General features: G+C 43.6%; 1 non-coding gene across 1 annotated transcript; it reads left to right on the top strand.

Moving 5' to 3' along the window:
* Nucleotides 1-10,388: 10,388 nt before the first annotated feature.
* Nucleotides 10,389-10,492, top strand: LOC114228598 (U6 spliceosomal RNA). Its single transcript, XR_003614740.2, has one exon. It is a non-coding gene; the product is annotated as a U6 spliceosomal RNA (small nuclear RNA).
* Nucleotides 10,493-18,549: the final 8,057 nt, after the last annotated feature.

The raw sequence follows: 18,549 nt of genomic DNA, 5'->3' as shown, positions 1-18,549 counted from the left end.
TTTTTCAGTCTCTCCGCTTTAGTTCTAGGTTTCCAGCTCTTGGGTATCTTCAAAGTGATAGAAACTTTCTTTGTCTTGCCCGGCCGACATAGCTCAGGGGTTGAGTATGGACCTATGAACCAGAAGTCATGGTTCGATTCCTGGTCAGGACACATGCCCAGGTTGAGTTGTGGGCTCTATACCCAGTATGGGGCGTGCAGGAGGCAGCCAATCAATGATTCCCTCTCATCATTGATGTTTCTACCTCTCTCCCTCTCCCTCCTTTTCTGAAATCAATTAAAAAATATTTTTTAAAATATATTTTATTGATTTTTTACAGAGAGGAAGAGAGAGGGATAGAGAGTTAGAAACATTGATCAGCTGCTTCCTGCACACTCCCCTACTGGGTATGTGCCCGCAACCAAGGTACATGCCCTCGACCGGAATCGAACCTGGGACCTTTCAGTCCGCAGGCCGACGCTCTATCCACTGAGCCAAACCGGTTTCGGCTAAAAAAATATTTTTTTAAAAGGAAGTTTCTCCCTGGCTGGTTTGGCTCAGTGGATAGAGTGTTGGCCTGCCAACGGAAGGGTTCCAGGTTTGATTTCAATCAGGGGCACATGCCTGGGTTGTGGGCTCGATCCCCAGTAGGGGGCATGCAGGAGGCAGCCGATCAATGATTCTCTCTCATCATTGACATTTCTATCTCTCTCTCCCTCTCCCTTCCTCTGTGAAATCAATAAAAATATATTTAAGCCAAAACCGGTTTGGCTCAGTGGATAGAGTGTCGGCCTGCAGACTCAAGGGTCCCAGGTTCGATTCCGGTCAAGGGCATGTACCTTGGTTGCGGGCACATCCCCAGTAGGGGGTGTGCAAAAGGCAGCTGATCGATGTTTCTCTCTCATCATCGATGTTTCTAACTCTCTATCCCTCTCTCTTCCTATGTGTAAAAAATCAATAGAATATATTTAAATATATATATATATTTAAGAAAAGTAAATAAATAAAATCACTAAAAATATTGAAAAAAAGAAAGTTTTTTTGTCCAGCAACAACTGGAAGAAAACTTTGGGGGAACAATGTGCATAGATGTTTGACTGCTCATCTAGTTTTATTACTTTCATAAAGAAAGAAGGTCTGCACATCACTGTGAGTCTGCCTTGATGTCAAAGTCTCCTTTAATAATTATTCTGGCTCATCAAGTTGCTGGAAGGCCATGTTCAAAAGATCTGGCATTACAAATGCAGAACTTTATTAAAGTCTGGGAGGCAGGAGGGGGATACGGTTATGGGTGATCTGAGCTTGATGTCCCAAACCCAGTGTTCTCACAGTTACAGATGCAACACAAAGTATGAGTCTCTCGGGGTGTCCCAGGAGATTTTATCAGGCTGGTAAGGACAGTTTGGAAAGCTCCTCCTTTAAAGAATAGATAACAATTTAAAAAATATTTTTTTATTGATTTCAGAAAGGAAGGGAGAGGGAGAGAGAGATAGAAACATCAATGATGAGAGAGAATCATTGATTGGCTACCTCCTGCATGCCCCACACTGGGGGATTGAGCCCACAACCTGGGTATGTGCCCTGACCGTGACCTCCTGGTTCATAGGTCGATGCTCAATCTCTGAGCCACACCAGCCAGGCAAGAATAGATTTTTTTTTTCAAGGCTTCACATCTCTGTGAGGGTTAATCTTTGAATAAAGCCCTCATCTGAAGCCCTGGTTTCCAGAGATGGAATGAATGCCTGAGGACATAGACATTATTGTGGATGAGACCCAGCAGCTGGGAATTTCAGGAACTATTCAGCTCTGGTTTCTCCCCGGCAAGGTAATGAAACACTCTTATGGGATTTCCAGCCAGGGTCATATTTGGTATGGAGCAGATTCCATAATGGAGAAAGCAAAAATTTGAGTGAGCTTTGCTTGTCCACACTATTCTCACAAGTGGTGGTTCCAGCCTGCCCAACATTTTGACCAAATGACTCAGTCTTCAAGGCTCCAGAAATTTTCCAACAGCAAATAGCCCGAGGTGTTATGTCTGCTCACACTTTGGTTTACAACAGGCTTATCACATATCACATAGTAATTTATTAGAGTCTGCCCATAGAAAGCAAAACTTGAATCCCTAAGACTTCATTCATTCGTATTCAGAATGCTTTTTGAGGGTGTCCCTTCAAAATCATTTTTTTTCTTTTTAAAATATATTTTATTGATTTTTTACAGAAAGGAAGGGCGACGGATAGAGAGTTAGAACATGGATGACTTGAGCATCCGATCGATGTTTCTCTGACTCTGGATCTCAGAGGGAAGGTAGGGGAGGGGGAGGGTAAGGGGGAGAGATCAACCAAGAGACTTTTATGCATGCATATAAGCATAGCCAATGGACGCAGACAACAGAAGGTGAGAGTGAGGGCAGGATTGGGAGGGGGGGCAATGGGGGGATAACCACACATTTGTAATACCTTAATCAATAATAATAAAAAAGAAACATTGATGAGAGAGAAACATCTATCAGCTGCCTCCTGCACACTCCCTACTGGGGATGTGCCCGAAACCAAGGTACATGCCCCTGACCGGAATTGAACCTGGGACCTTTCAGTCCGCAGGCCGATGCTCTATCCACTGAGCCAAACCAGTTAGGGCCAAAATCATTCTTATAAGGTTGGCTCAACCTCATCTCCTCACTTATAACTGTGGGTTTTGATCAGGATTCTTTGGTTTCAAGTAACAGAAAGCAGTTGGGGGAGAACTCACAGGATCGAAAGGAAGGCTGGATGGACAGAAGTCCCTCAGCTCCCAAGGGAACTTAATAATAGCAGAAAATGATTAACAGGTTCTCCCAGATACTACTTCTGGAATGAATAAATGAATATCAATCATTATTTCCATCTTTGCATTACTGGATACAAATCACTGACATCCCAATTAAAAAAACAAAAGGATAGGATATAAACAGACCTTTCACAGAAAAGAAAATACAGTGGAGGAATGAGTGTTAGACTGTGAGAGACCCTAGATGAACAGAGGTGGCCCTGCCCACAGTGGGGCACATACACTATCAGGCTGACTCTTCCCTAGGGCAGGACCCAGGTCCCACTTTCGTCTTCAGGGGTCCCCATCAAATGATTTGCATAAATTAGCTCCTTTAACCCTCACAACAACCCTGTAAAATAGGTTTGATCATGCCCCATTTGTAAAAAGCAAACAAAACACCACACAACACAAAACTGAGGCTCAGAGAGGGGAGGTGGCTAGCTAGGAGTTGGCAGAGCTGAGGCTGCATGCTGGTGTTTTTTGTTTTGTTTTTAATTATATTTTATTAATTTTTTACAGAGAGGAAGGGAGAAGGATAGTTAGAAACATCATGAGAGAGAAGCATCGATCAGCTGCCTCCTGCACACCTCCTACTGGGGATGTGCCCACAACCAAGGTACATGCCCTTGACCGGAATCGAACCTGGGACCCTTCAGTCCGAAGGCCGACGCTCTATTCACTGAGCCAAACCGGTTAGGGCTGCATGCTGGTGTTATGCCGTGTAATCCCCTTCCCTGGAGTATGGGCAGGGCTTGTGACTTGCTTTTAACTATCTGAATATGCTGTGAGCTGCCTATGGAGAGGGCCACATGGCAGGGAACTTGAGGCAAACCCTAGGATCAGAGAGCCTCATTTCCACAATCACAAAGAACTAAATTCTGCCAACAACCACATGAGCTTGGAAGAGAGTAAGAAATAATAGATGGCCCTGACTGGTTTGACTTAAGGGTCCCAGGTTCGATTCTGGTCAAAGGCATGTACCTTGGTTGCGGGCACATCCCCAGTAGGGGGTGTGCAGGAGGCAGCTGATCAATGTTTCTCTCATTGATGTTTCTAACTCTCTATCCCTCTCCCTTCCTCTCTGCAAAAAAAATCAATAATATATATATATATTTTTTAAAAAAAGAAATAATAGATGGCCTCATATGAGACTGCAGCCCTGGCCAACATCCCCACCTCAGCCTGTGAGACCCTGAACAGAGAAGTTAGCTAAGCTGTGCTTGGACTTTCTCATACATGGAAACTGTCAGATAATAAACATTGTTGTTTTAAGTTGCTAAGTTTGCTATGTAGCAATAGAAAACTAACATACCCAATTTAGATACCATTATTCATCATTCTCATTATTCCCTTGGAAACATCCTTACTATTCTAGCCCTTGTGGCCGACAGGACCTAAAGTGACCCCCATCTCTATACTGGCCTGGCCAAGAACAACCCAGACTAGTCACAATGCCCCACCTACTCCGCATAAGTATCAGAGCAGCTGAATGTTATTAGAGAAAACCAAAAACCACACAAGTCAATTGATTTCACTCTAAATTATTGATTGCAGACCTCAAATGGGCCTTAATAACATAGCAATCCTGCTATGCTCACTTCCACCCTCTCAGAGTTAATTATTTTGTACCTTCTCTTCTCTTCCCAAACCTCCCACATCCTAGCCTCGGCCCCACCCTCAACTGTCACCCATTCATTGAGAAGATAGATGAATTCAAATGGGAATTTCCCTATCTCGCCACCAGATCTACAATCCTCTTTGTACCCAACCTCTTCTGATTTGTTAAATGGAGGAACTATCCCTCCTCATATTGAAGGCCAGTCCCTCTACTTCTGCTTTACTAGTAGGCACTCTCCCATCTACTCAAGGACTTCACTCCTTCAGTTACTCCCATCCCACCTGCATCACCAGTTTCTCCTCTTCTGGGCTAGTCCCAGCAGTGCATGCATATGCTTTATTAACTGCCATCTTTAAGAGTGCCCTGTGAATTCCAGGAGCTCTTCCTGCTACTGCCCATTTCAAGACACAGGTTACACATTTCTTTCTCCACTTCACCTCGCAGTCACTCTTCAACCAATTTCAGTCTAGTTTTGTACCACTCCATGCAACCTGATCTTGCTAAAATCACTGCAGACTTCACGTCAAATCCAACAGACAGGTCCTTTGCTTTTCTCATCCTACTTGTCCTCTCAAGTAGCATTTGACACAATCAGTTCCTCCTTTTTTTAAAAAAATATTTCTATTGATTTCAGAGAGGAAGGGAGGAGAGATAGAAACATCAATGATGAGAGAGACTCATGGATCAGCTGCCTCCTGCATGCCCCCCACTGGGGATCGAGCCCACAAACCTGGGCATGTGCCCTGACAGGGAATCAGACTGTGACCTCCTGGTTCATAGGTCAATGCTCAACCACTGAGCCACACTGGCCGGGACAGTCCCTCCCTCTTGAAACATGTCTATTTCTTCCCACTTTCCTTTGCTGACCTTTAAATGTTGGCATTCTCTAAACTTGTAGACCCATTTGCCCTTTGTCCTCTCCAATATCTCAGAGGCACCTCAGATTGAACATGTCTAAAACAGAAATCCGCCCTAACCGGTTTGACTCAGTGGATAGAGCATCGGCCTTCGGACTCAAGGGTCCCAGGTTCGATTCCGGTCAAGGGCATGTACCTTGGTTGTGGGTACATCCCCAGTAGGGGATGTGGAAGAGGCGGATAATCAATGTTTCTCACTCATCCATGTTTCTGACTCTCTATCCCTTCTCCCTTCCTCTCTGTAAAAAATCAATAAAATGTATTTAAAAAAATAAAAAATAAAAATAAAACAGAAATCCTAATATTTCCCCCAAGTCTGTTCTCCTGCCACCTCCCTCTATAGCAGTTCCTAAACTAGAAAGCTGAAAATCATCCCTTCCCCTCACCTCTTCCAAAACACTATTAGTTTTATCTCTAAAATATTCTTGAATTTGTTTACATCTCCCTGTCTCCACTATCACTAACCTACACCAAACCACCATTGTCTCTTGTCTGAACTATTATAATCACTTCCCAATGGTCTCCCTGCTTCCACTTTTGCCCCTCTGCATTTCCTTTTCCACACAGTAACCAGAGTGGTCTTTCAAAAAAAGTGGACCAGCCTGACTGGTTTGGCTCAGTGGCTAGAGCGTCAGCCTGCGGACTGAGGAGTCCCGGGTTCGAGTCCGGTCAAGGGCATGTACCTTGGTTGCGGGCACATCCCCACCGGGGGATGTGTAGGAGGCAGCTGATCGATGTTTCTCTCTCATCGATGTTTCTAGCTCTCTATCCTTCTCCCTTCCTCTCTGTAAAAAAAATCAATAAAATATACTTTTTTTAAAAAAAAGTGAACCATGTCATTTCATTCCCCTGCATGGAACATTTTCCATTGTATATCAAGTAAAATTCAAGATTCTTGCCAAGACTAACAAGACCCTTGTCTGTGTCACACACATCATCTCCTGTAGCTCTTTTCCTGTCATAATACTAGTAAGTTCTGTTGGGCCTTTGCATTTGTTGTTCTCTTGGAACCTTCTTCCTCTGGCCCTCCGTTTCCTCCTTATGAGTACAGCTTAAATGTTACATCCTTAGAAGTACTTTCCCTGGCCACCCCATTGAAACATGTCTATTAAAAACTGTCCCTCTCTCTCCTATTATGTTTACTCAAATGTAAACCCTGTGAAAGTAGAGCCTTTGTCTGTCTTGTTAGCTCCCTAGTGCTTAGCGCAGTGCCTGGCACATATGCAGCACTCCACCAATATTTGGTGAATGAATGAATGAATGAATGAATGAGGCAGTTTCTCTGAGGATCTGAGGTCAATGTTCATTGATGAGAGGACTGAGATTGGTGCAAGAGACAAAATGCACTAGACAATTAAGGCGGTGATTTTATTCAAGCCATTGCAATAGCAAGACAGTACACTGCCCTAACTGGTGTGGCTCAGTGGATAGAGCTTCGGCCTGCAGACTGAAGGGTTCCAGGTTCGATTCCGGTCAAGGGCATGTACCTTGGTTGCGGGCACATCGCCAGTAGGAGATGTGCAGGAGGCAGCTGATCGATGTTTCTCTCTCATCAATGTTTCTAACTCTCTATCCCTCTCTCTTCCTCTCTGTAAAAAATCAACAAAATTTTTTTTTAAAAAAAGAAAGACAGTACACTACTGGAAATTATCTTGAAGAAAAAGAAGGAGGAGTGGGCTTTTATGGATGCAAGTAGATAGGGGTAGACAATTTCAGAGTTTTATTGTGATGAGGAAAGATAGAGGCAGGTCTTTTCTGAGTCTTTGAAGAAAGGTTGTGCTGCATTTTATTTTTAAGAACTAGTTTATTGATTGTTAGAGAGATGAAGGGAGAGAAACAGTGATGTGAGAGCATAACATCAATTGGGTGCCTCCTGCATGCCCCCTACAAAGGATTGTTGAGCCTGCAACCTGGGCATGTGGCCTTGACCAGGAATCCAACCAGCAGCCTTTTGATGCACTAGACAATGGCCACCCCACTGAGCCACACCAGCCGGGCTGGAACTGAATCTTATCTTGTAATATGTGGGAGCAGGGAGGTCCTTTGCCGTTAGCCCTTTCTCAGAGCACAAAAGGATGGGAAGATTTTTGACCATGGCTGTTTTCCAAGAACATAAGGCTCACAAAAGTTTCAAAATTGTCACTGGTAGCCCTGGCTGATGCCTGGTCAAGGGCATGGACCTGGGTTGCAAGTTCAACCCCTCATCCAGATTGAGGCAACCAATCAAAGTCTCTTTCACATTTATCTTCCTTCCTTCCTTCCTTCCTTCCTTTCTTTCTTCCTTCCTTTCTTCCTTCCTTTCTTTCTCTCTTTCTCTCTCTCTCTCTCTCTCTCTCTCTCTCTCTCTCTCTCTCTCTCTCTTCCTCTCTCTCTCCCCTCCTCCTTCCTCCCTCCTCCCTACCTTTGACTCTTTCTAAAAATCAATGGAGCCCTAGCTGGTTTGGCTCAGTGGAGAGAGCTTCAGCCTGCAGACTGAAGGGCCCCGGGTTCGATTCCAGTCAAGGGCACATGCCCGGGTTGTGGACTTGATCTCCAGTAGGGAACGAGCAGGAGGCAGCTGATCAATGTTTCTCTCTCATTGATGTTTCTATCTCTCTATCCCTCTCCCTTCCTCTCTGTAAAAAATCAATAAAAATATTTTTTTTTAAAAAAAAGAAAGACAGTACACTACTGGAAAATATCTTGAAGAAAAAGAAGGAGGAGTGGGCTTTTATGGATGCAAGTAGATAGGGGTAGACAATTTCAGAGTTTTGTTGTGATGAGGAAAGATAGAGGCAGGTCTTTTCTGAGTCTTTGAAGAAAGGTTGTGCTGCATTTTATTTTTAAGAACTAGTTTATTGATTTTTAGAGAGATGAAGGGAGAGAAACAGTGATGTGAGAGCATAACATCAATTGGGTGCCTCCTGCATGCCCCCTACAAAGGATTGTTGAGCCTGCAACCTGGGCATGTGGCCTTGATCAGGAATCCAACCAGCAGCCTTTTGATGCACTAGACAATGGCCAACCAACTGAGCCACACCAGCCGGGCTGGAACTGAATTTTATCTCGTAATATGTGGGAGCAGGGAGGTCCTTTGCCGTTAGCCCTTTCTCAGAGCACAAAAGGATGGGAAGATTTTTGACCATGGCTGTTTTCCAAGAACATAGGGCTCACAAAAGTTTCAAAATTGTCACTGGTAGCCCTGGCTGATTCCTGGTCAAGGGCATGGACCTGGGTTGCAAGTTCAACCCCTCATCCAGATTGAGGCAACCAATCAAAGTCTCTTTCACATTTATCTTTCTTTCTTTCTTTCTTTCTTTCTTTCTTTCTTTCTTTCTTTCTTTCTTTCTTTCTTTCTTTCTTCCTTCCTTCCTTCCTTCCTTCCTTCCTTCCTTCCTTCCTTCCTTCCTTCCTTCCTTCCTTTCTTTCTTTCTTTCTTTCTTTCTTTCTTTCTTTCTTTCTTTCTTTCTTTCTCTTTCTCTCTCTCTCTCTCTCTCTCTCTCTCTCTCTCTCTCTCTCTCTCTCTCTTTCTCTCTCTCCCCCTCCTCCTTCTTCCTCCCTCCTCCCTACCTTTGACTCTTTCTAAAAATCAATGGAGCCCTAGCTGGTTTGGCTCAGTGGAGAGAGCATCAGCCTGCAGACTGAAGGGTCCCAGGTTCGATTCCGGTCAAGGGCCCATGTACCTTGGTTGCGGGCTTGATCCCCAGTAGGAGGTGTGCAGGAGGCAGCTGGTCAATGTTTCTCTCTCATCATTGATGTTTCTAGCTCTCTCTCCCTCTCCCTTACCCTCTGTAAAAAATCAATAAAATATTTTTTTTAAAAAAGAAAGACAGTACACTACTGGAAATATCTTGAAGAAAAAGAAGGAGGAGTGGGCTTTTATGGATGCAAGTAGATAGGGGTAGACAATTTCAGACAAGACCTGCCTCTATCTTTCCTCATCACAATTTCATTTATTGTGATGAGGAAAGATAGAGGCAGGTCTTGTCTGCGTCTTTGAAGAAAGGTTGTGCTGCATTTTATTTTTAAGAAATAGTTTATTGGTTTTTAGAGAGAGGAAGGGAGAGAAACAGCGATGTGAGAGCATAACATCAATTGGGTGCCTCCTGCAAGCCCCCTACAAAGGATTGTTGAGCCTGCAACCTGGGCATGTGGCCTTGACCAGGAATCCAACCAGCAGCCTTTTGATGCACTAGACAATGGCCAACCCACTGAGCCACACCAGCCGGGCTGGAACTGAATTTCATCTCGTAATATGTGGGAGCAGGGAGGTCCTTTGCCGTTAGCCCTTTCTCAGAGCACAAAAGGATGGGAAGATTTTTGACCATTGCTGTTTTCCAAGAACATAGGGCTCACAAAAGTTTCAAAATTGTCACTGGTAGCCCTGGCTGATTCCTGGTCAAGGGCATGGACCTGGGTTGCAAGTTCAACCCCTCATCCAGATTGAGGCAACCAATCAAAGTCTCTTTCACATTTATCTTCCTTCACATTTATCTTCTTTCACATTTATCTTTTTTCACATTTATCTTTCCTTTCTTTTTCTTCTTCCTTCCTTCCTTCCTTCCTTCCTTCCTTCCTTCCTTCCTTCCTTCCTTCCTTCCTTCCCTCCCTCCCTCCCAGCCTCCCTTCCCTCCCTCCCTCCCTCCCTCTCTCCCTCCCTCCCTCCCTCCCTCTTCCTTCCTTCCTTCCTTCCTTCCTTCCTTCCTTCCTTCCTTCCTTCCTTCCTTCCCTCTCTCTCTCTCTCTCTCTCTCTCTCTCTCTCTCTCTCTCTCTCTCTCTCTCCCCCCCTCCTCCTTCTTCCTCCCTCCTCCCTACCTTTGACTCTTTCTAAAAATCAATGGAACCCTAGCTGGTTTGGCTCAGTGGAGAGAGCATCGGCCTGCACACTGAAGGGCTCCGGGTTCGATTCCAGTCAAGGGCACATGCCCAGGTTGTGGACTTGATCTCCAGTAGGGAACATGCAGGAGGCAGCTGGTCAATGATTCTCTCTCATCATTGATGTTTCTATCTCTCTCTCCCTCTCCCTTCCCCTATGAAATCAATAAAAATATATTTTTGAATAAAATAAAATAAAAATCAATGGAGTGCTTGCTTTGGCAGCACATATACTAACATTGGGATGATACAGAGATTAGCATGGCCCCTGCACAAGGATGACACGCAAATTCATGAAGCACTCCATATTAAAAAAAAACACACACACAGTGGAAAAAATATCCTCGGGTGAGGATGAGCAACAACAAAAAAATTGTCACTGGTCATCTCAGTGTCAGTAGAAGGGCTTGAACTGAAGATTTCAATCTGAGGAATCAGTGCAGAGGCCTGGTCTAGGCATTCCCTCTGGGGGCCTATATGTGTGTTCAATCTGAGTGGATTGCCTATGGCTATCACTGCAGGGAAGTCAGTTTGGAGTCTTAGCCCGAGGGACTCAGTCTCAGGACCTCTATTTGGTAGATCAGTTTCAGGGAGTTCCAGCTAGGAATTTTACCCTGGAGAACTCAGCGTGGACCTCCAATGGTGTCTGCCTCCTAGGCACAGTGGAATGGCTCACTCTGGCTGTGACATACTGGTGCTTTTCATCCAGGGGTTCATTGTGAGGGTGTGGGGCAGGGCCGTGAGTTTCATGTAGGGAGGCTCAGAGTATGCCCTGAGTATGGAGATCTGAAATTTCATTCTGCAAATGGCATCTCTTGTACACAGCCTGGGGAGCAAGTTCTTCAAGGGGCTCAGGCAAGGTGTTTGCTCTTGGGGTATCATTTTGGGAGTTTGGTCCAGAAATTGGACCCTGTACCTCATGGTTGCCTCTAAAGGGCTCAGGCACTGATATCTTTTATATATATAAATTTTTATTGATTTTGGAGAAGAAGGGCAAGGGAGAGAGAGAGATAGAAACGTCAATGATAAGAGAGAATCATTGATCAGCTGCCTCCTGCATGCCCCCTACTGGGGATTGAGCCCACAACCCGGGCATGTGCCCTTGACCAGAATCGAACCCGGGACCTTTCAGTTCGCAGGCCAACGCTCTCTCCACTGAGCCAAACTAGCTAGGGCTACTGATATCTTTTTTTAAAATAATGTTTTTATTGATTTCAGAGAGGAAGGGAGAGGGAGAGAGAGATGGAAATATCAATGAGAGAGAAACATCAATGGCTGCCTCCTGCATGCTCCCAACTGAGGATCAAGCCTGCAGCCCAGGCATGTGCCCTGACGGGGAATCAAACCATGACGCTCAAGCACTGAGCCATGCTGGCCAGGCGGGAATCTATTTTTAATTTGTCATTTGAATTTTCTGGCTGCTGCTGGTATTACATAATGTAACTCATACAAGTTTGTGACCTGTGAAAAGGAAGCATAGATTAACTACATACTTTAAAAAAAATGTGCCCTAGCCAGTTTGGTTCAGTAGATAGAGCATCAGCCCAAGGACTGAAGAGTCCCGGGTTCGATTCTGGTCAAGGGCACGTACCTAGATTGCAGCCTGGGTGCATGCGGGAGGCAACCAATCGATGTCTGTCTCACATCAATGTTTCTCTCTCAGTCTCCCCCCCCCCCCCACCTTTCCACTCTCTCTAAAAATGCATGGGAAAAATATCCTTGGGTGAGGATTAATAACAACAAAATGTATATCTTGTTTTTTACTAACCTCCAATGAAATTTGACAATTCTTTCAATAATGAATGTAGGCAACCAACCACAAGTAGTATTGGCAGCACCTATGACTTTATCATCAATACACAGATACTTTTCTTTTTTTTTTAAAATATATTTTATTGATTTATTACAGTGAGGAAGAGAGAGGGACAGAGAGTCAGAAACATCGATGAGAGAGAGAAACATGGATCAGCTGCCTCCTGCACACCCCCTACTGGGGGTGTGCCCGCAACCAAGGTACATGCCCTTGACCGGAATCGAACCTGGCACCCTTCAGTCCGCAGGCCGATGCTCTATCCACTGAGCCAAACCGGTTTCGGCCACAGATACTTTTCATAGCAGAGCTCTTAAAATATTATTTACACTTGTCATTAATTTGGAATTTCAGTACTGTAGTCATTTATCCTGTTAGTAGATCATAGTATTTCATGAATTAATAAACACATATATTACAAATAGTTTTTGTAATATTTTGATAACTGCATTTTAATATAATTGGTTTTCTTTATAATCCCATATTTTATTGTATGTATTTACAAACATTATTCTGGGGCCCTAGCTGGGTAGCTCAGTTGGTTTAGAGCAGGGGTCCTCAAACTTTTAAAACAGGGGGCCAGTTCACTGTCTCTCAGACCGTTGGAGGGCCGGACTATAGTTTAAAAAAAAACTAGGAACCAATTCCTATGCACACTGCACATATCTTATTTTGAAGTAAAAAAAAAACAAAATGGCAAAAACACCCGCATGTGGCCCGCGGGCCGTAGTTTGAGGACGCCTGGTCTAGAGCATCATCCCAATACACCAAGGTTGCAGGTTCAATCCCCAGTCAGGGTACATACAGGAATCAACCAATGAATGCATAAAGAAGTGGAACAACAAATGGATATTTCTCTCTCTGTGTCTCCCTTCCTCCCTCTCTCTCTCTCAAATTAATAAATAAAGAAATTAAATAAAAAATAAAAACATTATTCTGGGAAGGGATGTATTAGCTTCACCAAATTGGCAGATGGGCGCAAGGCACAGAATAGGTGAAGAAATCTGTCACTTAGTATGTACTCGGCCTGAAATTCAGTCTGAAGGCAAAATGTCAAGGTTCATTCAAAGGCCTTTGGCCCTGTGTGGGGATTTCTAGCAGGCCTACAGTGATATTGTGATTTATAATAAGATATATGTATTTGGATATTTGATCTTCCACCCCTTTTGTAACAAAGCACCCCTAAGTCCCCTTTAGAGTTTCCTAAGCGATGACTGTGGTAAAGGTTCTTTTGCCATGTTAATGAGGTCACTTTGGGAAATTCCCTCCGTATGGAAAGGGGGTTGGTTGCCTGTGGAGCCAACCACGTGATTAGAGGGTTGGAACTTTCAGTCTTATCCCAGGAGCCCCTGGGAGGGGAGAGAGGCTGGAGATTGAATTCAAGCACCAGTGGCCAATGATTTATATATATACACTGAATGGCCAGATTATTATGATCTCTGAACGCATAATAATCTGGCCACTCAATGTATATCCTATATAATAAAAGGCTAATATGCAAATTGTCCCCTCGACCAGGAGTTAGACCAGGAGGCCGGCCAGCCAACCGCCCATGTCCCCTCCCCCTGGCCAGGCTGGCCGGACACCACCCATGCACAAATTCATGCACCGGGCCTCATATATATATATATATATATATATATATATATACATACATATACATACACTGAGTGGCCAGATTATTATGAATTCAGAGATCATAATAATCTGGCCACTCAGTGTACGTTTTTTATTGATTTGCTATTGGAATCTGAAATGTGTGTTGTGGGGAGTGAGTTTTGTAGGACTAAGCCCTTAACCTATGGGATCTAACACTACCTACAGATAGTGCCAGAATTGAGCTGAATTGTAGGACACCCAGTTGATGTCAGAGAATTGCTTGGTGGTGACGGAAATCCCCCCCCTCCCCCATGCACATACTGGAACTGGTGACCAGAATCTAATCTCCTCCCTCCTTATACGTTTGAGGTCTCAGACCCTGGGAACTCAGGCAGAGGTGCCTAATCTCAGTTTCTCCACTTGGGCCTCTTTGAACTCAATCTAAATTGCTGAGTTTAAATTGCACATCTGCTGGAATGAGTGTCTGGAGCTTGGTAGGAGTTTATGCCTCCTGAGTTTATCAGTCTTGGAATGTTCACTCTTCTTATCACATACCATGCTGTTTCCTGCCTCCGAGTCTTTGTATATACATTGTTTCCACGGCATGAAAGGTTTTTTTCTTTTAGGGACATCCCCTCCCTCATACACACAAACTGCCCATCGCCTGGCAAAATGCCTCTCAAACTTTGCATCACCCCTGGTATCATCTCCGAGAGGCTTGCCACAACCCCCACCACTGGGTCAGGGACCCCCCCTGCTGGTCTCTCTTGGCCTACGGCTTTGCCCAGAGCTGGAGAACTCATCAAGCTTAAGCTTCAGTGCCCCACACTGACACAGGCCAGTTCCAAGTCTCTGGTTGTTTTATTGGGCATCGTCAATTTGAAACGTATTTAAGATCTGTCATGGCACAAGAATAGTTACAATACCCCGAAATTTTACAGCTCACATGTAAACGAAACTAGATAGAGGTTTCCCCAAATTTGACAACAATCTTAAAATTCACATTACTTTTTTTTTAAAATATATTTTATTGATTTTTTACAGAGAGGAAGAGAGAGGGATAGAGAAGTTAGAAACATCAATCAGCTGCCTCTTGCACACCCCCTACTGGGGATGTGCCCGCAACCAAGGTACATGCCCTTGACCGGAATCGAACCTGGGACCCTTGAGTCCGCAGGCCGACACTCTATCCACTGAGCCAAACCGGTTTCGGCAAAATTCACATTACTCTTAACAAGTTGCAAGGGTGAAACTTTTCTAAACTACCAATAATAACAAGTTTTGGCCCTGACTGGTTTGGCTCAGTGGATAGAGCGTCGGCCTGCGGACTGAGGGGTCCCAGGTTCGATTCCGGTCAAGGGCATGTACCTTGGTTGCGGACACATCCCCAGTAGGAGGTGTGCAGGAGGCAGCTGATCGATGTTTCTCTCTTATCGATGTTTCTAACTCTCTATCCCTCTCCCTTCCTCTCTGTAAAAAATCAATAAAATATATTTAAAAAATAAAAGCAAATATTTTTTAAAAAGTTTTGATCACCTGAATGGAATTGAATTCTTTTTATTCTCTCTAGGAATTGTTACTATAAAATAATTGTCCTAATTATTTATAAGAGAATATAAAAATGGAAACATTAGTAGAGGGGTGAGTCAGGCAATTAATAAGAATATTTTGGTTTTCTGGCTTGAGGATGTTTATTTAAATAAATGCACTTTAAAAATTGTAATTTGTATGATTTGTGATTTCTCTGTAAATCTAAAGCAATGTTTACTGTCATACCTAAATTAGTATTATTTTTCTTTTTTTAAAATTTGATTTTAGAGGGAGGAAAGGAGAGGGAAAGAGAAATATCTATTTTATAATAACATTTCCTAGAGAGACTAAAAGAATTCCATTCCATTCAGGTGATCAAAACATCTATTGGCTACCTCCTGCAGGCCCCCTACTGGGGATTGAGCCCACAACTTGGGCATGTGCCCTGACCAGGAGGGACCTCTTGGTGCATGGGGTGACAACCAACTGGGCCACACTGGCCTGGGCTGTACTATTTTTCTTAAACAGAGCTTGCAAAATTCTATGTGCTTCAGGCCCTTCAAAACCTAGATTCAGCCCTGGCTGGTTTGGCTCAGTGGATAGAGCGTCGGCCTGCAGACTCAAGGGTCCCAGGTTCGATTCCGATCAAGGGCATGTACCTTGGTTGCGGGCACATCCCCAGTAGGGGGCGTGCAGGAGGCAGCTGATGGATGTTTTTCTCTCATCGATGTTTCTAAGTCTCTATCCCTCTCTCCTCCTCTCTGTAAAAAAATCAATAAAAATATATTTAAAAAAAACTCACAAAAAACCTAGATTCACCCTGAGCACTGATCATGCTCTATGGTCCTTGAACAAATCTTGCACGCCAGACTTTGAGTTCCCTGAGCATCTGACGAAACCCCATGACCCAACAGCATTCAGCACAGGGCCAGGCACAGAATCACCAGACTGTTTGTTAACAAGGATCTAGTCCTAAGTTTACAATCATTGTTGTGAGAGAAAGTCATCTACAATACTTTTCCAAGAACAGCTTTATTGAAATATTTATGTTTCAACTTATTTAAAGTGTACAATTCAATGGTTTTTAGTATATGCACAGTGTTGTGTAACTATTCGTTTGCTAGGGCTGTCATAATAAAATACCACAGACTGATGTCTTCAACACCAAAAATTATTTTTTTTCTAAAGTCTAGAAGCTAGAGGTTCAAGATCAAGGTGTTAGCAGGTGTGGTTTCTTCTGAGGCCTTACTCCTTGGCTCACAGACGTCCACTTTCTGTGTTCAATGGTCATCTCTCCATGCATGCATGTGTCTGGTGTCTCTCTGTGTGTCCTAATCTCTTCTTACAATCACACCAGTCATATTAGATTAGGATGTACTAATATGGCTCATTTTACCTTAATTATCACTTCATTTTTTTTCTTTATTGATTAAGGTATTACATATGTGTCCTCATTCCCCCAGTGGGCCCCCCCCTCATGCCCTCAACCCCTGGTGTCTGTGTCCATTGGTTAGGCTTATATGCATGCATACAAGTCCTTTGGTTGATCTCTCCCCCTTATACCCTCACCCTCCCCTACCTTGCCTCTGAGGTTTGACGGTCTGATCGATGCTTCTCTGTCTCTGGATCTGTTTTTGTTCATCAGTTTATGTTGTTCATTATATTCCATAAATGAGTGAGATCATGTGATATTTATCTTTCTCTGACTGGCTTATTTCACTTAGCATAATGCTCTCCAGTTCCATCCATGTTGTTGCAAATGGTAGGAATTCCTTCCTTTTTACAGTAGCATAGTATTCCATTGTGTAGATGTACCACAGTTTTCTAATCCACTCATCTGCTGATGGGCACTTAGGCTGTTTCCAAATCTTAGCTATGGTGAATTGTGCTGCTATGAACATAGGGGTGCATATATCCTTTCTGATTGATGTTTCTAGTTTCTTGGGATACATTCCTAGAAGTGGGATCACTGGGTCAAATGGGAGTTCCATTTTCAGTTTTTTGAGGAAACTCCATACTGTTTTCCACAGTGGCTGCACCAGTCTGCATTCCCACCAGCAGTGCACGAGGGTTCCTTTTTCTCTGCATCCTCGCCAACACTTGTCCTTTGTTGATTTGTTGATGATAGCCATTCTGACAGGTGTGAGATGGTACCGCATTGTTGTTTAGATTTGCATCTCTCGGATGATTAGTGACTTTGAGCATGTTTTCATATGTCTCTTGGCCTTCCTTATGTCTTCTTTTGAAAAATATCCATTTAGGTCCATTGTCCATTTTTTGATTGGGTTATCTTCCTTTTGTTAAGTTGTATGAGTTCCCTGTAAATATTGGAGATTAAACCCTTATCGGTGATAATTAATTATCACTTTAAAGGCTCTATCTCCAAATATATTTCTACATTTTGAGGTATTGGGGGTTAGGTTTTCAACATATGAATTGGGGGTGTGTGTGTTACAACTCAGCCCCTACAGCATGTAATTGTAGAACATTTTCATCACCCCCAAAAGAAAGCTTGTACCTATTAGGAGTCAGACCTCATTTCTCCCTTCCCTAAGCCCTGGGTAACCGTTAATCTATTTTCTATCTCTATAGATTTGCCTGTTCTGTACATTTCTTATAAATGGTGTCATACAAAAAAAGAAGTACAAAAAAAAATAAATGGTATCATACAATGTGGTCTTTTTTGACTAGTCATAAGTGATGCCACCTTTTTCATTCCTGATTTCCATAACTTGAGTCCTCTCTCTCTCTCTCTCTTTCATTAGCCACTCCTGCTAAAAGTTTGTCAATTTTGTTGATCTTTTCAAATAACCAACTTTTGGTTTCACTGATTTTTGCCATTGTTTTTCTATTCCACTTATTTCCTCTACAATCTTTATCTCCTTCTTTCTGCTTGCTTTGCGGTTATTTTGTCCTTTTTCTAGTTTCCTAGAGTGGAAGGTTAGGTTATGTTTGAGATATTTATTTATTTGTTTGTTTGTTTGTTTATTTATTTATTTATTTCAGACAAACATCGATTTCCTGTTCCACTTGTTGATGCATTCATTGGTTGATACTTGTATGTGCCCTGATCAGGATGGAACCCGCAACCTTGGCATATTGGGGCCACACTCTAACCAACTGAGCTACCCAGCCAGGCATCTCCACATCTTTTCTGCGCAGTATACATGGCCCTGGCCCGGAACCCCGGGGCTCAGAACCCTTGGCCCCACGCCATCCTCCTTGGCTTCTAGCTTCCTTCGGTTTAATTATTGCAGGCCAGTATCTGTGATGGTGTCATCCGTTGCTCGCACAGACTTCTCTATTGCTCTAGTCTTGTGCCAGGTCAGCGGAAAGATGAATGTGAGTTCTCAGGCTCGGCTATCGACTCATTCTGCCTGGGCCGTCCTGCGATCCGATTGGTCCGCTCTGCGACCCGATTGGTCCGCCTA

The sequence above is a fragment of the Eptesicus fuscus genome, chromosome 1 (genome assembly GCF_027574615.1).
Source record: "Eptesicus fuscus isolate TK198812 chromosome 1, DD_ASM_mEF_20220401, whole genome shotgun sequence".
Lineage (NCBI taxonomy): Eukaryota > Metazoa > Chordata > Mammalia > Chiroptera > Vespertilionidae > Eptesicus > Eptesicus fuscus.
Note: the sequence above shows the minus strand (reverse complement) of the source record. Positions and strands in the feature narration are given on the sequence as shown.